This window comes from Alligator sinensis, unplaced genomic scaffold, assembly GCF_000455745.1.
Source record: "Alligator sinensis unplaced genomic scaffold, ASM45574v1 scaffold637_1, whole genome shotgun sequence".
NCBI lineage: Eukaryota > Metazoa > Chordata > Crocodylia > Alligatoridae > Alligator > Alligator sinensis.
This window is the reverse complement of record NW_005842368.1, coordinates 1,124,388-1,145,383: the sequence shown is the minus strand read 5'-3', so window position 1 is coordinate 1,145,383 and position 20,996 is coordinate 1,124,388. Positions and strand designations below refer to the sequence as shown.

The window sequence follows — 20,996 nt, the reverse complement described above, 5'->3', positions numbered from 1 at the left end:
GGAATCTGCTCCGCATGCCGCCAGGAGGGGATGCGACCGATGTGCCTTCTGGAGCTGGTCTGCTTCAGCAGTTCATCGCACCCTCCTCTCTCAGGTTAACCTCACAAGAGCTGCCTCGCCACAGCAAGACCGGCGATCCAGGAAGTCTAGTGTTTCATCTCCAGCAGTGACCAGTGCCAGATGTTTACATGGGACAAAGATCCCAGCGAACTCAATCTATCCCTGTAGGACTGGGTTAGGCTGTAGCAGAATCATAGAAAGTGAGGGTGGAAGGGACCTCAGGAGGTCTCATTTAGTCCAACCCCCTGCTCCAAGCAGGGCCAGCCCCAACCACATCATCCCGGCCAGGGCTCTGTCTACCCGGGTCATAAAAACCTCCAAGGACGGAGACTCCACCACCTCTCTGGGTCCAGTGTTTCACCACCCTCCTAAGAGAGAGTTTTTCCTAATCTCCAACCTCAACCTCCCTTGCTGCAACGTCAGTCCATTGCTCCTTGTCCTGTCGTCTGCCCCCACTGAGAACAGCCCAGCTCCATCCTTGTGAGATTTCAACATCCTCTCTTGCCTGCCAACACCGACGGTCACAGCGTTACCCAGCACTTTTTCAGGTCTCATCATCACATGACGTTCAGCTCCCTCGCTGCATTTTCCAGCTGGACTGTCTCGTATACACAGCAGGTCAAGCTCCTAACCCGAGGTCACCCAGCTGCACAGACCAGAGTTGAACCAACAAGATCCCTCCTGTACCCCCCCAAGCGACAGACTACTTGTTCAACACGTGCACTTAGAATAAAATGCTTAAAAACAAGATTTGGCTATGAGATACCACGATATTAAGAGTCTTCTTTACAGAGGGCTCTTCATGTTACGTGACTTGGCTTTTGGCCTGTTTGGTTAATGATTAGGTCTGCTGTGTTTGAATACATTTAAGACTATATCCGACGAGGGTCCCAATTCCCGCCCCATTTCGGCACGCGGGGGCATGTAGATCGTGCAGTAGTGCAGGATTTGTCCCTATGCCATTCCCCTTGATTGAAACTGGTACAAATCAAAGCTTGGGTTGGCCTTTGCTTGTTTGTACCGATGTGGCTTCCCCAGTGTCTGGTATAGGGTCTGTATTCAGAGGCCGCTTCATTTTATTCTCTGTAGGATTAGATTTGGACAGTGCTATGGGCCCAAAGTCTTAGTCTCTCTCCTCCTTCTATGGAAAGACACCTGGGGAGAAAAAGCACCTTCCTACTCAAACACACCTACTCTTCATCTGCCCAGACACCTGCTCGATTTCCTGACAAATAGGTTTTGTTGCATTCTCCCTGCAAAACCAGCAACAAGGACACAATGTGCCCGCAGAGGAGCTCGTTAGAGCCTACTCTGATTTCTGCAGCAACCACCACCACATTTTAGCACTTACGGCTCCTAAAGTCAGCAATGGATGCGACTCGGCGCTCGCGATGGTCACTATCGTCTTCTCTCCTCCACCACGGTCTTCCACACCCAGCGGTCGTGCCTGTCCCCTGTTGAGGCTGCATGCTCCTTTCTGCAAAGACTTCATACATGGGCACTGCTCAGCACAACAGGGCCCCTGCTCGGGAGCAGCCTCACAGGCCTGGCCCCTGAGCGTTTTCACGTTAATTCAGGAGTGGGAAAAACGAGGCCCGCAGGCTGGATCCAGTCCACCAACTGATTGGATCTGGGCTGCAGGGGATGCCCATTAGTTGACTGGATCTGGCCCGCCGTTCCTCCCGAAGCCCTGCCCAGGGCAGCTCATGCCATGCTCCTGCCCACACCAAGCAGCCGGCGTTGTACGGGCAGAAGCACAGCACGGGCTGCCCTGGGTAGGATCGGGCAGGGCTCAGCACCGCACAGAGCGCCACAGGGGCAGCCGTGGACCGCACCACCCAGATGAAGCTCTGCTGCATGCACCCCCTGCCAGCTCCTGGGACATGGCACCCACGCACCCCCAAAAACAGCCTCCCCTCCAGGACAGGGGCGCGCACACAGCAGATAGCAGCCCTGGCTCCACACTATCACTACCCCGAGCCCCAACCTCGTGATCCCAGCCTTGCCCACCTGTCCCGCTCCCAAACACCGCTGCCCACCCACCTGCAGCCCCATCCTACAAAGGGACTTTTGGCAAGTTGTTAGTGAGAAAGAGGGGTTGTTGCCCCAGACCGTGACAACTCATCAAAACGCCCCATGTGGCCCGTGGGCCACCCCCTGAATTAACTCCTGGATGTAGAAGAAGCCTGCAGGCAAAGATGGGTGAGCCGTGCTGATGCCCATCACAGCCCAGACTCACCGTCAGGGTGGTACAGACAAGCTCCTTGTTGTCTGGGAACGAAGCATGCCAGGCAAGGCAAGATGCACTCAGGCTGCCCCATCCTTGAAGATGCAGAGTCATCTGCTGAGTTTAATCTTAAAGATGCAGTCTTTTCCAGGAACGGGCGTTTCAATCCTCCTTTTCGATGCAGACACTGTTGTGTTGACTCCCAGCCCACCCCTCAATGCACTGGGGCCTCTTATGTTTTGGAACAGCAGCAGGAAGGGTGTGGAGGAGGGAGAAAAGCTGTTTACACAACACCAGCTGTTGCAACGTTACAGCGATACAGGCATAATAGAGCGCGAGCATCCTGTTCTTGTCAGAGCAGACACTGTGCAGAGAAGGGCCCTGCCTTCTGAATAGGGCTTTATAACCCAGAACGCAAACATTCAGCTCTTCCCTTCCTAAATCAAGAGTCAATTATCCTGCTGAGCGATGACAGAACAATGCCGCAAAGTAAACCCTTTTCATATCACGGCACTTTAGTGCCATCTCTGCTCAACGCTGGTGGAAATGCTCTTGTGCGCACAAAAGCAAGAGGGATCTCGGCTCTCCACATTCGCTGCCAGGGTCTTTTCCTCCCTAGGATCACGGCAGTATCCAGCCCAGAAGCTGCAATTGCTGCAGACAAAGGTTAACGTCCTTTTATCCACGTGGAAATTTCACCACCAGATCTCTCGTTGAGGCTGCCACCATGCAGAGAGCATTTGCTAACTGCAGCAAATCAGTGTCACAGGTAAATTGTTACCTGCTTCTTCTCTGCTTCCAAATGAAAGACCTCTAGAGAGATCCTTTATTCCTCCCCGTCCCCATGGCGTGGAGATACCCCTAAAACACCAGCTATTCGCAGCTATGCTTCCCTACCGCAATGAAGCTCTCATCCACTCTAGGCCTTTCCCTTTTTCCATGTTTTCCCCAATACAAACTCCTTATGGTCAAACTCGCATGTGCTTTGAACCTGGGGTTATCTGCCCGGCTGAAATTACAAGTTAGAGCCTTGGTTATGTTTTCAAGCAGGATATGGCCTGCTTTGTTTGCAGAGCAAGGATGCCATTCATACCCAGAGTGGGGGATCAGCTTTTTATAGACCTCCAACACCATCCCACAGTCCCTGAGCCTGTATTTTCCAACCTAGTCACTCATCTCCTATCCACTGGCAGTTCCCATATGCCTGGTTAGCATCAGACCCTTCAAGCTACATAGGCTGCTCCATCTCTGCAGTGCCCAGCAATTCGCCGCCTACCTACCCCTATCACAAGGGATCAGACCACATGCTCCCCACTAACTCCAAAATAGAGCCGGGCTGGCTGCTGAACAGAGACTGTCCCCACTCCGAAAAATGAAACCTGGGGGAAGAGGATGGCACTGGACACAGATGGGCCACGGTGCTACAGCAAGCTCCAGAGCAGATTATGTAGCATGAGGGCTGGGAGACAGCCAGGACCTTGTTCCAACAACTGTTCAGGGATGGGCCCAGGCAACAGCCTAGAGGAGGAGTCTTCAACCTACAGCCCACAAAGAGACTGGATCCAGCCCACGGCAGGGGGATCGAGGCGGGGGCATCTGGCAATGATGGAGACACATTTTTTGGCACCAAAGCAGCCCTCTGCGCAGAGCAGGGTGCGGTCGGGGCAGCGGACAGGTTGCAGGCTGCAGCCTGCCGTTCTTCAAGGTTGCCAACCCTGGCAGAGAGAGAAAGAAGGGACAAGGGAGCCAGAACTACGGTTGGAAAGGGCTGCTGCCCATCTTTGGGATACCGCAGCAGCCGAGGGACAGACCTCCATGTTGTGACCACATTGCTATAGAGGATGATCTCACGAGGTCCCTTCCAGCCCTAAACTTATGTGAATCCATGATGCTCACGGGCAACGGGACAGTTTACTTCCAGCAGGCCGTTTCCCTGGGCCCCCTCACCCAACCGCGTGGGATCTGCAAGGAATTCAAGCAGGGAAAAGCCAAAAATGTAAACATGCAACCGGGGATTTATTCTACCTACCTCTGAACCAATTACTGGGGAGGAATCAAAGCTGAGCTTACAGGCTTAGCACACACGAGAAAGTGCTGCCTTCCTAACTGTGTCGCAGAGGTTGGGCTGTAACAGTCCCCCCACTGTTAGCATTACGGCATTGTCCCCCACAGCCTCGATTAGAAGTCCCAAAATCCCAGTGGCTGTATTAAAAACAAAAAAGTCCCTTGGCAATAGCAGTACTTGGCTTCCCAGCCCTCGACAATCACTGCTCTGTCTAGGCAGGGGGTGAGGAGGAAGCCAGCTCTGCCGTTCAGATCCCTGCTCTGCATTTTGCTAACATTGGCCCGTATGCTGCCTGCCCCACTCCCCACGGGTTTACGTTTACAAAATCTTCCACGGAGGAGAAGCTTAAGGCAGTGGGAGAGAATCGGCTCCAATACCCACCTCTGCAGCTTACCAGCCCTCTCTGTTGCCTGGCATGCGGCTCTTCATTTAAAGCAATTAACAGCAAAACCAAACCAAACCAAAATATCAATTGCTCTCTTTTGCCTTGACAGCTGAGCTTCCACCACTGGCTTGGAAAAGCTGCTCCTTCTTCCAGACAGCGATCTCCAGGAGGATTAACAGCTTTTCTTTTGGGACTGAAATAATGTTTAAAAAAAAAAAAAAAAAAAAAAGCAATGCTGGTGACAGTGTCCTGCTCTAATGGCCTTTGCCCCAACCCAACCCGGCCCTGCGTTTTGTTTTTAAAATGGATTAAGACCTGAAATCCTTGCTGTGGGCCCAGCAGAGCAGAGAGGAAATTAAGAGGTGCCAAGCACCTACTTCTGGCCTTGCAGAACGTAAAGAGGAGATTCTCTTCTTCCTCTCCATGGAAAAAGATATGCTCTTTCACCGAGTTGGCAGATATTTCCATCTCTGCTGGATGTGGGCAGCCAAGCTGGTTTCCTGGGGAAAGAACTGTTGCGATTTAGGCCAATCTGTCTATGTACAACTTGGGAATGCTGGTTGAAGCTCTGATGCCAAAGCAAAAAAGTTGTTGCTTGTGCCGAGACAGTCCAGGATGCAGAGTCGAACATTTGCAATCAGAGCTGCAACAGATCTCTGCCAGACCCGGGTCAATAAGTAAGTTGTTCAACCTAAATGAGATACGCTACTCTTCTCTGCAAAGACGGAGAAGTGGCAGAGCAAAAGAAACCAGGGTGTCAATGCTAGCTGCCAAAGCCAGAGCCCAGGGTGGGTCAGGAAGACTTAGGGAACCACACAGGAAGTGGTGAGGCAGAATGCAGAAGATGAGCCTAGTTTTGTGTTGAAGACAAGGGCTAATATGCTGTCGTACCAACCAGATCAGTACGGGTGCATCAGCTAAGGGCCCATACCCTATTCTGCCACAGGGGAAGGAGAACAGATCCCCTGGAAAAGACCTGCATGGCAGATGCACAGCCGGTCCTTTCTTTGTTTGCACGCTTTATCTGCCAGACTCGCTGCTGACGCCATGCACCCTCTCCTCAACCCTCTGCTTGCATCCCTTTCAACAGCAGCAGGGATGCAAGCAGAAGAGCTCCTCGGACAAGGCTGGATCCGTGGCTTGGCACCAGCTGGAACGGGCGCAAGCGTGCGGCATGCAGAGTTGGAAGTGCTTCAGCTAAACATGCTGGCAGGCTAAGCACACTTCCACCCAGGGACTCCGGACAGACGGACGGGCTCTGCCAGGCTGCACCAGGAAATGATTCCTTAAATTAGTGAGGCGGAAAGAGTCCTAGGAGGTGCCAACAAAAATCCTAGCTCCACAAAACTGGAGTGCCAGCGCAGACACGACTACACAGGGCTAATTCACGTGCCGCTCCAAACCCTCAGAGGGGCGCTTTGCAAGTCTGGGTGCTCATACCTGCATGCATGCTGCAGCACAGACATGTATTAAAGCCACAAGTCCAGATGACGGGCAGATCTGAAGGAGGTTCTACTGCAATCGTTTTTGGAAGTCCCAGGGCTTTACCGCCATTTATGTTATTTTTTTGCTAAATAAAATAAGCATCAGTTATTGAAACTTTCTAAATGCCAACAGGCTGAGGAGGCAGATTTCCCTTACAGAAACTGCAGTGGTTTGACCTTTCCAGCTTATTCTTCTCTAGGGTGCTATCTAATCTATCCTTAGATGGCGTATCACCTCCGAATGAAAGGTGATGCTCACACGTCTCATTTCTCTGTGGCTCCTTTTAGAAGATACGGCCCCATCAGCAGCTTCCCAGAACAGCTGCTGGATGGATGGCTGCTCGGCATACCCTCACCACCATCACAACGTGGCATCTAACGTATTTAAGAACATGCTGGTCAATACTCTCCTGTCCTGGTGATTTAAGGCACCGGGACATATTGGGTTGATTCACAGCTTCCTGACTAGAGACTCCAGGCTGGAAAGGCAGGTTTTGCTATAAAGTACAAAAGTTTATGGCTCTTTAAAAGGAAAATACACCCTGAGATACAGAAAATTCCGGGTTTTGCTACCAAGGTGACAACACAATTACCGTGACCTTAAACGGAGGAGGACAGGTGCTCCAAAAGGTTGATAGTCTCTTCAAACCTCGATTAAAATGGCACTTGCAATGGTAGCCAGGGACAGAGAAGCTACACCGGTACTGCGTATGGGGCTCTGTATTAAAAGGAAGCAATTGCATTAAAATAAAGTGCTCCTTCCCCCCGCCCCACACACCCCCAAAACACCCTCTATCCTCAGCATTGAAGCCATTTCCATGGCCATTTCCCTCCTCTCTGGGAGTCTTGCATCATTTGGGCAGTTTGGAAAGCATTTATCTTTGGGAAGCAAGGGTCAGCAACACTTTACCACCCTAGGTTGGGTCAGACCCTTCCTAGCCGAGATCCAGCCCAGATGTAGTAGGCTGCTGACCCCTGGTTTAAGGAACGGCACTGAATTTTCATAGACATCTGGGCTGGAAGGGACCCCAAAGGATCATCGAGTCCAGCCCCCTGCCCCAGGGGCAGGAAGTCAGCAGGGATCATAGGATCCCAGCAAGATAAACATCCAAAATGTGTCTTGAAGGCATTCAAAGTAGGTGCTTGAACCACCTCCGGCGGCAGTCTATTCCAGACCTTGGGGGCTCGGACAGTAGAAGCAGCTGCCAGGAAAAGCTGCTCCGTGGCAAGCTCCCCCAAAAGCACGGGCTCATCCCCATCCAGCCATCTCGGCACGTCAATACCACAAGGGAACCCGGAGTGAGCTACCTTCATCCTGCTCGCTAGCCAACACAGACAGGCTTGCTCTAACACCTGCTTCACCATCCTCTTTCATATCCCTTGCTTAAACATTCAGGCTTTAGTTCAACTGTTTCACTCCAAAAATGACTCTAACGTGCCTTTTGGGGGTTCTGTGCTTATTTTTCAAACTACCCCAACTCTACAGGCTCAGCCTGGCTTCACACATCACCAGCGGCGGCAAGTGTTGTGCCAGCAAAATGACGTCCTCAGGGAGACCCGTGCAGCCCCGTGGCTTTCCGTGGGCTGTGCAAATGTCGGTGCTTCCAACAGGGAAGCAGAAGGAGGGACAGAATCCAATCGTATCGGCTTGCCGTGGTCACGCAAGTCAGCAGATACGGGTCCGAGCTGTCGATTAGGCACAGACCAGGATGGTACACAGAGGAAGTTACGGGTGGTCGATACCTGCACCTTTTGTTCTTCCCGTGACCCCTTTTCCCGGTCCTTTCCATTATTTAGCAGGCTTGCTGCGGCAGTGCTTAAGTAACAGCAGAGGAGACCGTGCCGCAAGCTGTCGATGCAGAATCAAGCTGTCCTGGGTCCAACGAGGCTTGTATCATCTGGACAAAATCAGACACAGGGCAGGGGAAGGGACAGAAGAGCGGAGCCGGTCTGCCCCGTCTCGTTATGTGTGCGCAAACGGACATGCCAACAGACCTTCTGTTGAAAAATAAAATAAAATGTCGGCTTCTTGATTTTCATTTTTCCCTTTCTATGCAAAACCTCCGCACTTATCGCAGGGCATGCTCCACCGGCCTGCTGGCAGGCTCAGGCTTTAAATGGCAGGACTTTGCCCTTCAGCCGTTCGTTAATGATCTCTCTCTGTTTTAATATTCATCATCCCATGTTATCCCAAGGGGAGCTGCCTGCTGGGTAATTACAATAGACGGAGCTGTGCAGTGGTCACTGTCGCTGCAGCTCCCCCACTCACCTGCTGCGTTAGCGCCTACGTTTTCCATAGTAAGCCCGGTTCTCTGGATACCCAAAGCAAAGTTTCGGTCCCATTATGCCCCCCTCCAGATGGTCCTGGATGCTTCAACCAACCTGCAGTCGGCAGTTAAAAACCCCTGGCATTATGAAAGCAATGGGCTTTGGAATAATCTAAGCACATTACAAAGCGCCTGCTCGTTAATACTAGCCATTGAAACACAGGCAAGACTCTTTAATGTCAGCCAATAAAAACAGCATTTTTTTCCCCATGAAACATTCCAGTTTTTTCCCGTTAAAAAGGAGCCGCCATCTGTTGTCCTTGCCACTGGAGACAAAGCTTGCAAACAGCTTTTCTCTTGGCCCCACTGCCAGGCGGGAGCCAGCCCGTGCATCTCGTCGTCCACCTGCTCTCCCCAGCACAACACCCAGTTCAAATAATCCCCATATCTTCCTCCCCACCCTGCCAGATCACCAGCCCATTCCCATGCGTATGCATGCTCAGTCCAATGGATCTGGCCCTCCGTCACCCCCTCGCTGAGAATGGCGCCAAACCAACACTTTTCAAGGCAATGTTAGGCCAACAACACCTGCTTTGTGAAGTCCAACCCTTAAGACACGTGTTATCATCCTTCATAAAGAGATTTAAGATCTTCCTGCCAGGACCTGGACCCTTCCTGATTTGCAGTGAACCTAGTAAAAAGAAAATCCTGATGAGATGACATAAGACGGCACAGGATGCTACAAAGGGCAGCTGGGCGCCCTTCCCTGTTACCGAATGCAGGAACGGGGGCCGTCGCAGCTAAACGCAAAGCTCTACATGGGAAGACCTGTGTTTGGCTAGAAATTGCTTGGGGGAACTTGGTGTCAAGGGGATCTTGAGATCAGAGAGAGGATACTGGAGGAGAATTAGATGCTTGGCTGGCCGAGAGCAGCACCTGCAGTCATGCACTGTGCAATACGACTGCAAAGGCACGTTAGGCTTCCAGATACGTGCAGGACATTGGTCAACCCTATGCATATTCTGACATCCCTAAACCAACGATGGTCGGTGCCTGTGATGGCATGAGAGGATGGACTACACTCCATCCCCATCCCCCTGCTCCCATCCTCTTCCCCATAAAGCATCTACTCCCTACACCGGGGACAGGCCTTTTGTTGCATGGCGGCGAGTCGAGGCCCACCAGGATCTACAAGCCGCCCCGCAAAAGCCACTAAATGTGCAACTGATTCCTTGGGACAAGTCACAAGGAAATGGGAACAGGACTGCAGGTTCCTGACTAGGTGCCAAGGAGGAATTACAGACAGCACCCACTGCCAATGCATGCAAGGAACAAGTGGAGGCCACCCACTGAAGACGCATGTGAGCAAGAGAAAGGAAAGCAGCTCCACTGCTGCCTGGGATTTCCGCTGGCCAGCACCTCCTTCCTGGCCTGGTAGATGGACAGTTGAGCCAGGACCAGGGCAGATTGACCCATAAAGTCCCAAGATGGACCCTGGGCTGGATGGACCACTGGTCTGAAGCAGCGTGGCACTTCCTGCGTTCTTATAGCGTGGAGTCAGTCGAGTGCCTTATTGAGGTAGCTGTGAAATAAAAGCATCCTGCATTGGCCCCTCTCAGCAGAAAACCCTGGTATGAAAATGGATCATGGCCCAACTGGTCCTCCCTATTCACAGCGTGCATGAGGCACCTTTTCGCCCTCCCACCCACTACTAGGTAAAGGAGACATGAGCCTTTTCTCATGCTCTTTTTGGCAAAACTACCCATAAGACGGTGCAGCTGCAGAGAGAGCAAGTCATTACTAGACTTACATGTTAATGCATACCCCACACAGATCAATTAGGCTTCAAGGAGACATTAAATCCCCGTTCAATTAATAGAGACACCTCATCAGCAGAGCATTAAATAACTCCCTGTCATGCGGCAAGACAACTGCCTATTTCAGCAAGTTGTAATAGTGACAGGCTCCACCATCCCGCCCCATATCGGTCCAGTCGCAACACGTGCCTACACCACCAAGAGACCGAGGGCGAATTTTACCACTGTGGGATTACTGCATGTTTGTATTACGGACTCCTCATTGGAAAAATGAAGCGAAATGGATGCCTTTCATGTTTATCAATAACAGAGCTAATGGCTTTTATGTAAATGCTGTCGCTTCTGATAGAACCGAACGAGACGTGAACCATCCGGCTCCGGCTCCCCCTTGCCAAATCCTTCTCCCTCCCAGCAGCCAATCTAAATGCAAATTAAAATAAAAATGGCAAAACGCAGAGATTTCCGAATAGTACTGAACATTCAAAATAGGAGACGCCGGACGTATATTTTAGAGCCCAGACCCACGTCAGGGAGGTAGGAGACAGAGGGGTAGCACCAATCTAAGACTTTTGCTTCAATTCCCAGCAAGCCACCGGGACAGCCTACGAAATCCAGGACTGCTCTGGCCAAACTGGGACGTATGGTCATCCTACGCATAAGGCAGCAGGTCTCAAGCTTTCCCATATCAGGAGCTTGTGAAGTCAGGAAGAGCTTCTCAGCCCTGCTATGAGGGTACAAAAAAGGGAGGGCGATTTCTGTGGCATAGGGTTTGATTGTTAAATTGACCCCCCCTACCATCTGGACACCTTCCTCGTAAAAAAAAACCCAAAAACCAATAGCAAGGGCAAAGACCCCAGCGTGACCTGCATGGAGCCAAAGGCACTTCTGCACATTCACGACCCAACTTCTTCCTGCGATGAAGACCTGTTGGGTGGCAGAGGATCTGTAGAGAGGGTCTCAAGCGACTCACTGATGCATGGAAGAAGAGCTATCCCCCAGATGAGCACTCACGTCAGGCAATTTTAAAGCCAGTGGGAGTTCAACAGAGCAGGTCTCCACATGCACCCAGTCCCGCTCCAATGGACTAATCTGCACGGTGTAGTTCGCAGCCGGCATACAGAAAAGCTAATTATTAAAACAAAAGGTCTAAAGTCTTTGACATTAATGCTCCCAGCTTTAGTTTGGGAGAAAGCGTCGGAGAAGGTCTGCTCTAGCTACACCAACCAGCTAAACAGCCCAACCATCGCTCCCAAGACCAAGGCCCCTGTAGGGATACAGCTAATTAACTAATACAGCTATGTAAGCCCGACTGACACGCCTGAAATTCTTGATACGCTGCCGTCCACGCCCAGGAATATCCACGGGGCACGACTTTGCCAATTACCCTAACGACTGGGAGGTGGCAGCGTGAATGGCTGGATTTGGGGGAATTAGTGAGTGGGTAGACAGGCAAAAAGAAGAAAAAAAAAAAAGCAGAGACAATGCATCGCTAAGTGCAGCACATGGCTCGCTTCTTCTGACAACTACACCTTCATCATTTCTTACAATGCTCCGAAATGTAGGAGTAAACGCGCTGTCTGTAAATAAACCCCTCTTTAATCTCGCCGTCAGCTGAGCAGGGCTCTGCTGCACACCGCAAGAGGCTGTTAAATTAACCCAGCCTACTTTGTTCCAGCAGAAACTTTGTGGGCTGACAGGTGTCTCCGAAACCTCAGTCAACACCTCTCTTTTTACAGTTGTTTTGACAGGCGCAATGGTACAACAACTGCATGTGCACCTTGTGCTTGACATACCAAAAATGTAGGCTTTTGTTCATCGATCCTAACTGAGAAGGAGCTCCCCTTTCTCCATGCCTCCCGTCCCCTTTAATTAGCACTAGCACCATATTTTCTAGCACACAACATGACCCAAAATGTAAGGTGTACCTTGTTTTTGGAAGGCAGAATGAAGGGGGGAAAAAAAAAGAAAGAGGTTTCCAAAGTTATGGCCACACCGAGCAGGACCAGACTAATCTTCAGCTGACTTGCTTTTCTTGAGCTGCTGAAGCCTGATCTCCATGGGTGGATCTATAATTTTGAAAAAGCCTAAAAAGAGTCTCCCAGGCTGTGAAGTAGGAGGAGAGAGGCCAGGAGCAGCTAGCAGGCAGCAACATTACCTTAAGACAGGTTAACTTGATTGGTGGAACATCAAGCCCGTTAAAAACGAGACACGAACACCTTTGGAGTAAAGAGCAATTAGCCATTAAGGCAAGTCTCCCTCAGCCGCCTTAACAGGAATGCAACACATGCTTCCCCATCAAATTGGGGTGCTTTCATCCCAGCCAGAAAAATCAGCTTCCTCACTTAATGCACACACTGCAATTTGTGGGGGCGATTGGGGGGGAGGGAGGGGGAGGAGAGGGTGCAGCTACATGCAGTATACAAAATATATAAATATTTTAGTGGACTTCTATAATAAAACTGTGTTCTAACAGAAACGCAAACCCAACCCACCCATCAGCGGCTTGTGGGCACTGGTTTCTGCCCAAAGAGATCACGCTGCACTATCTGAGCCCTGCAGACACCCGCTATCCCCGCTACACAACCAGCTACAATTCTAGATTATCTCCACTTACTGATTTCAAGCAAGTTATTAAAAGCAAAGGAAAGGAGAAAAAAGCTCTCCCGTGATACAGCTGCTGCAGCAAATTAATAACCTTCAAATATAGACAATGATATTTAAGTTCAAAAAGATCCACAAGGAACAACGCCTTGTAGTAGATTGAATTTCTTCTGGTGGAAGTAATCCAGCATTGCTTCCTGATGACTTTGGGCTGAGCAAGATCGGAGGTTGAGTCCAGCTAGCAGTATGAACAGCCTTTTTCGTGACACATCACGCACACACACGGCCTTTTGAATGATCCTATCCAAAGCAGGGGGCTGTTGCCTCTATTCAGGCGAGTGAAACCGGTCAGCTCCGCTCCAGCCTTTTTCTTCCTGCCCTTTGTGAGAAGCTTCATGCTATGATGGATGTGTAGAAATGCAAAACAGAAGTCCACACAAAGAGAAGCCAGTGTTAGGTGGTCTGGTCTTTAAATTAAAGAAAAACAACAAGAGAAGGAGCACAGATGACTTGTCACCTCATTTCCATCCTGCATCTTTTATGACTAAATGTATTTAGACGCATATAAAAGTATTTATTTAGCAACTGAGGCACCGCCGTCATGATAAAGATAAACATCTCACGGGTATCGGCTAAAACGGATGGGAACAGTAGATCCTCCCAATGAACAGGAGGGGGTAGTAGGCAATCGTCAATCCCTCCAGATCACGGTGTATGTGCAAGAAGTGACCAGGACCTCCAATGCATACGCCTAGGCCAGAGTATAGAGGAACGGAGGCTGCCCAGACCCTCCATTCCCCTTTCCGACCACTGAGACTGTCGCCAAAGGCCAAACTTTTCAGTGCCTCAATGGCTGTAGTTACAACAGCCGGTGGACAGGAGGGGGAAAACTGTTTTCAAATGAAGATGCTTGGGTTGCATACAAGTTTTGGAGAATCTCAAGCCCTATCAACCTGATCTTCGAGATGTAAAATATCTTGGCTACACAGTTCTCCTCATTTCCTGGCATGCTTCATCTCTTTGCATGCAGCGGAAGAAGAAAGCAGAGGGAAAACCTAAAGGACTCCTCCTTTCCATTAGCCACATTATACCTATTCTTCTCTTTGGAGCAAAAGGACGAGCTTCCAGGCATGTCTGCTGAAGCCTCGTACAGCCAAGCCTTAGCACCCAGTTTCTTTGGGCATTTTCTTAATGTACGTCTTGAAGACATGTTCTAGTCTGCAGCAGAGCTGGGAAAGCAAACTCCCACGACACTTCTATGGGACCTTTACTGCAAGGATGTCTAAGCATGTTCCCACCTTTTAAACAGGACTAACACCACACCATTAGTCCAATTTACCAAGTGCCTGACAACCCAGGGGAGCAGCAGCTTTTTAACACTCAAAAAAAAAAGGCAGTCTCTTTGCATCCATTTTCCTAGGAGGAAACCAGGGCACAGGCTTGCTAAGTGGCCCGACTAAGGTCATTCACTGGGGCAGTGGTAAAACTTGGAAAAAACCCGAAATCTCAATGTGCAACCCCAGCTCAGATTACCAGATGATCGAAACATTCACCTCTCTTGCACCGAGGTGCTTGCTAGCTGCGACGCGGAGAACAGACGGCGACACTCAAATCGGCTCCTAAGAAGCATTTGTTCAGGCACGGAGAAGCACCGCGGTGGGGCATGCTACATAGCAAGTTGTTCATTTAAAGGGCAGCTCTGTTGTGAGCGGGCAACAGGGAACAAAGCCGAAGAACCAGGCGGTAGGACCTGACACTTGTGCTACCCAAAACACAAGTGCACACTCAAGGCACAAACGCTTTCTCCCCACGGCTCTCAAACATTTGAGCTGAATGTGGGCAGCGGAGACAGCCCGGAAATGTCACTGCTTGCTGGAAGAAAAACAGAAGATATTCTGCCACATATTCAGAGCCAGAGCGTTGGAAATAGCACGATTGTTCCAGTGGGAGGAAAGGTGGTGAATGATAAACAAAACCAAGAACAAGCATGAAGTGCAGATTTGGCAGAATAACCAAGAGCTCAAACCACCCCCATTTAGGCACAAAAAAAAAAAAAAAAAAAAAAAAAAAAAAACTCACAACGGGAGCTGAACTCTTTTGGAAATCAGGACCTCGGCACATCACTTGGATGAGCCGTATCAGGAGAAACCCCCAGCCCAGCAAATCCAGTAGCCCATCGCTGGTAGAAGCTGACACCTGAAGCTGCGCAGGCTGGTGAAGGCTGCATCGGGACTCTTGGCTGACCGCACGATGCACATCTTGCAGAAACGTTTCATCCCGAGAGCAGGTCAGAACTGGGACCTCATTGTTTTGGCACCATGAAGGGTTAAACCCGGTTACTTGTTTTATCCGTTTGCATCTGTTCCCTGCGTCTCGGTGACCTTAATTAACCAAATCTGTCGGAGAAACGGGGCACTAAAAGAATGCCTTCCTTGTCAACCTGACTCGCAAAGCGCAACCACCCCAATGCTACGCACATCATTTTGTGGAGCGCACTTGTGTCGCCGACAACAGGCATCTTGCAAGCAGTGGGTAAGGGGGCGGACAAGTGATGAGCACAGATTTGGAGGATCAGGCTGCGGACGGACATAGCCATAGCATTAAACCAGTGGTTCACATCCTCTTTACACTCTAGGCACCCCTCAGAAGAGGCCAGCTCTGAGCTTTTACTTGCGTTTTGACTCTGGAAAAGTAAGACAGCAATTCTCTTCCTGTCAACAACTCAGCCCACAATGCTTTTAACACTATCAATTCCCATTTGAAGAAACTCTGGGTTTAATCCTGTGAACCATGTTTGTCTACCTAACACTGTCTGGCAACCTTTGCAAGAACCTCCAGGGCCCCCACGGGCGCCACAACACCCTGGTTGAAATCATTGCTTTAGACCAACAGTGTCATAAAAAGGAAGACGACTCATGGCGTGTATCTAGCTTTCCAACTGAGCTGTCACATCTGCCCCCTCCAAACCCACGTATGTGATCTGAGCAGCTGCAACTTCACAACAGAATAGAACAAGGCTAAAGGGACAAAGATTTCAATTAATTAAACCACTGTAGGAGCAGACAGACGTAACAGTTATATCAGTATCAAACTATACTGGAATATCTTGGAGCAGTATAATTGTCACATCTGTCCATACCCATGTCTGTTCATCAGTGCTACAAGCAGGAAGAACAACGGATGGCAAGTCTTTGCTATAATAATCTGTCAGCGTGCTAACTAGACCGCTCAGACTCTTTGCTGTATTTTCCCCGCCACACAAGAAAAGTTCATGGAGTATCTAGGACATGGATTTAGTCCTCATATGCCTTTTTTATCCCAGCCCACAGAGTTTCCTAAATTACAGGCAGCCTCCCTCCATTCAAACTGGCACTTAGACTTTTATTCACTCCAAACATACCAACCTGAGCTCATCCAAGACATGCCACACACTCCCTGTGCCCAAAAGAGGACTGCGCTGTCTCAACAATGACACTGGAGCAGCCGCCCTTTCCCTAGTCTCCATCCCGGTCCTAGCGAGGCCGGCTCCAAAGGGAGCAGGGCTGGGCAAAGCCAGCTGCACTTCCTGCGGTGAACAGGAGCTGGAACCAGGATGCAATCAGTCCTTGCTGACAAGTGAAAGCACTTGGGGAATCATTGTGCAAGGGGTTTTGCTTGGTCTTAAAAGTGCTCAAAAACCTCCTCTGTGAATGCTCTCAGTTGTGGCTCACATGCAGCTATTTTTAAAGGCACATAAGCAGAGTCTTAAAACATCAAATGAGAAAGGAAAATCATAGAAAAATTAGGGTTGGAAGTCAGCTAGTCCAACCCCTTGCTCTAAGCAGGACCATCCCCAACTAGATCATCCCAGCCAAGGCTTTGTCTACCCAGGGCTTAAAAAAATCTGCAAGGATGGAAAATCCCCAACCTCTGTGGATCCTATTCCAGTGCTTTACTACCCTCCTAGTGAGAAAGTTTTTCCTAATATCTAACCTAACTTCCCTTTATCAAGAAATACAAAGCCTTTATCAAGCCTTTATCACAAAATAATAGCTTAAACAATAAGCACAATTTCCCAAGGGTCTGAACGCTGCGGCTGACAATAAGCTTTACTGCTGCACAAAACCCCCTTCCTGGGCTTGGCGGATTTGCTTTGTCAGAGTTGGATTTGTGCTGGAGAGCTGAAACAAAAAAAGCTCTTTCAGGTTTTCAGCGCTGTTCCTCCAGCCAGGCGCATATGACCGGCAACTCGAGACTGAGAAAGGAGGAAGAAGAGTCCCTCTGTGGCATTTAGCTTCTCCATCCACTAGCACACTTGCAACAACGGCTGCGTCCCAATGAGCTGGACCCTTCGGAGATGCCTCACGGCTCAAGAGTGTAAAATGGTCAATCTGTATCCAGCCAAACCAGAAAGCCAACTATTTTAAGGGTCTTTTGCTCCATGTTTCTTACCATGTGCAGCCAGCATCAAGTAGAGCTGAGGGAACCCCGCTGCTCCACCCAGGCAGTTGCTCCAGGCATCCAGCTCTGGCACCAGCCTAACTTTGCCACCTCTTTCCCCCTGCCATGGAGGAGCCTTCACAGCCTCCTGACATCTCCGGTGTGGACCCCAGTCTCTGCCTGGCCTCCCTTTTGCATTTGGAGGAGGTATCTTTGCTGCCACTTCATTCGACATTCAAACGTGGTCAGCTTTCACCTTGCAATCGTATATCCATCACTGTCTTCTCCCTCTGCCTTCCTTCCCCCACTCATCACTTAGCCCCAGAGTCCTTTTTCTCCATGAATTCCCCTGAGCATCTCTGTATTAAAAACTACCTCCCTCTTTACAGTCAGTCCATATGCACACATGCAAGAGGGGCAAAGAACTGACCTGCTACTACCCTGCCATGCAGCCACATATGTTATTGCTATGATAACTCCCGTATCGCCCCATCTTGACCTTCTGCTCCCCCAAAATTGTTAAACTGAGTTTGCAAAGCCTCTGACCGCTGGTGCCTTCCAAAGTAAAAACCCTCTCAGAACAGAGGTCACGTCTTTTCTCTGAACCTTCACTCCGTGAAGTTTGCAGTGAACCTTAACAAGGTCAATGGCAGCTCCAGATGCTGCCCAGAGCTAAGACACCACCGTACACGGCATAGTGCAAGTGCACAGGAAAAGGTGCTGCCCAAAGGAGTTCACAACCTACGCAAGACAAGAGGCTTTATAGACATCCTACCAGAAAGAGCCCGATGAGAACATGTGCTTACACACGTGCACGCACAGCGAGACCAATTTCAAGTGGGTTTGAAAACTTAGTTGGGAATAAAACTTAAGAAACTCCACAGATCCCTTTGAGCCCTCTCCACAGCCATCCCCGCGGGACTGCATCCCAAAGGCATCATGGCTGAAGTTGACAGCAGAGACGGATTTGCAAGAAGAGGGAACATGCCCTGCGGTTAAAGCATCCAACTGGAGCTCAGGATACGCAAATTCAATTCCCATCTCCAGAAAAGACTTTTGTGGTCCCTTAAGTCACTTAATCCGCATGTACCTCAATTTGCCACCTGTCAAACCAAGCTAACTCAACTTTCCTTTCCCTTGCCCTTAGTCGTCCTTGCCTACTTAGACCAGTGGTTCTCAACCTTTTTGTACCAGGACCCACTTGTAAACATTGATGGCCAGTCCTGACCCAGTGCCCCCCACTCCCAACCCCCCGCCCCCCAGTATGTGGGGCAGGAGGCGGGTGTGTGGGGCAAGGGGGGCCCCCAAGCAACCCCTTGCAAGCTGTAACTCTGCCAGCCTGCAAGGGAAAGGCTACCGTTTCCCATATTTTTCTCCCTTAAAGGAGAATCCATTTTTAAAGTGTGTTCACTACCCTTTCATATAGTCTTGCGACCCACTTTTGGGTCAGAAACGCTGACTTAGACCATAAACTCTTGGAAGCGGGAACAATGTGTAAGTACAGCACCAAGCACCGTGGCTGGGAACCCTGAATCCTATCACTGCATCTAATGGAGTGAGCTTCGGCTCACAAAAGCGTGCGATTTCACGTGCACACGCTTTGGTTCGTCTATGAGGTGCAAATCTACCCTGCCTTACCTCTGAACGCTGCCAGAAAACAAGCCGACAATCTGCTTGCCTCTAAACAGTTTGTGTTACTTGGCGCACAGCCAGACGTGCAGTCTGCACCTGTGATTTTGGAATTAGCACCGCCGAATATTCTAGGATACTGTCATTTACGGACCAAAAAGGACTGTGGGTTGGGGTGGAGGAAGAAAAAAAAAAAAAAAAAAAAAAAAAAAAGAGAGAGTTGTGCAGCAACATGCATTCATATCAGTAATCAAATACTGCAAAACCTCATTATCCAAAAGGAAGTTACATTATCTGGAACTACGTCCATCCTGTCGAAGCTGGTCAAACACCACGCAGCTCTCAGAAGTGCTACCGAATGGAAGGGACATTACTTTAAAGCTGGGTGCTCCCTTCAGATAAATGCCTGGAGAGGCAAGTAAAAGGTCTCAGGGTATTCCCAACATAGAGGACACGTGTGTTGCTCAGATGGAGGGAGCGCTGCAGGTCCCAAGCACGCACGTCTTTCTGCAGGGCAGCTGCTGATAACAACACCCCCTTTTCCCCCCCTTCAACGGAGAAAGGAGCAGAGGGGGCTGCAGCCCCTGCTTCAACTGCAGTCAGTGAGAAGGGCGGTCACAGGAGGAGCACACTACCACTTTTCCCAAGACAGCCTCGACAAGCAAGAGCCTTGCTCGAGGAGCTACATTTACCAGGCTGGGGTCTGAAATGCCTTCTCGCCTCCAAATCAAGGCGGCTGCAACTGTTGGGTCAAGGGGAAACGTTACAGGAAGGAGTCGGGTATCGGCTGGTGGAACAACTAAGCCCGAGCCAGATGCTAAAGCCACTAGCAAACAGATCAGTTATGTATCCCGCACCGCACAGGATCTCTCAGCAGGACGCCCTCCCCCTCACACACCTGTTTCATTGAAAATGGTTTCGAGGTCAGCCTTCAACCTCGCTCTGCTTGTTATACGATGCTTCATCTGGCCATTCCTTGGGAGGTCTGCTCTCAGCTAACCACATCCTTTTCTATAAGCCATCCCCCTCCTAGACCTGCAGGATCAAGGATGTGCCTTAGGCTTCAGCTGTAATTTTATATTAGAGACATCTTAATAGAAAAGAAAAACTCACAGAGATCCAGTGTCTCAGCCCTGCACAATACTTAACCCAAGCCATGCGAATGAAGAAGTACTGGAGTATTTTAAACACGCTTTCTCCTTCTCTTACCCTACAAGCATTTTGAATGAAACAAATGAGAGCTCTCAAGAACAGTATAATGGCTATTTATCCAGCTCCCGAGTAATCAAGGCCTATACCTGTAAAACGCAGACCTGGCTCCGATTGCCCCACCTTTTAGTTAAAAAACACTCCTCCCCAAAACTAGCTTGGGAGGCTCCGGTCTCTCTGGAAAGGTCCAGGGTTGCACAGCATGAAACATTCATCGCTGTCAGTGACCTTTGCAGTATTGCCATGCTAAATATTTTATCGCATAATGAATTTGCTATCTTGCATCTGCTCGCAGAGCTGTCAATGGTCAGCTGGGAGCCGATCAGTCGGGGATATCTGCACCCACCCGCAAAGCTTCCAAGGAACAGAGCTAAAAACGGAGCCTCTACCGCACACACACACATGCAGCACCGAGCTGGGGAAGAGTCTTGACGTCTTAAAAAGCACACGCTGATCATTTATATAAGTCTCCACCATTTATACCAGGGCTGAAAACTGGAGGCCTGTGGGCTACATGCAGCCTCTGGGCTCCCAACCAGTCATCACTGCCCCATGCTCTGGATGCAACATCAGCCAAGGGCTTGCAGCAACCCTTCCCTCCTCTGGCTTCTGCTACCTGACCCAGCCCCAGAGTGCAGCAGCGTGGCAAAACCCATATTGCTCGGTGAGCCGGCAGCCCATGGCACCCATGCAGTACGGCGCCCCCAGCAAAACCGTGCAGGATTGCAATGTAAAAATGTCAGGGTAATATTTAAACTTAAAACAAAGGAGTGCGTTCTAGCTCTAGCCCTGCCACTGATGGACTCTTCCACCTTGGGCGAGTCACTCTACCA

General features: G+C 50.0%; 1 protein-coding gene across 1 annotated transcript in view; it reads right to left on the bottom strand.

The window, feature by feature from the left end:
- Positions 1 to 20,996, bottom strand: part of EXTL3 (exostosin like glycosyltransferase 3) — a 169,991-nt gene that overhangs the window by 129,826 nt on the left and 19,169 nt on the right.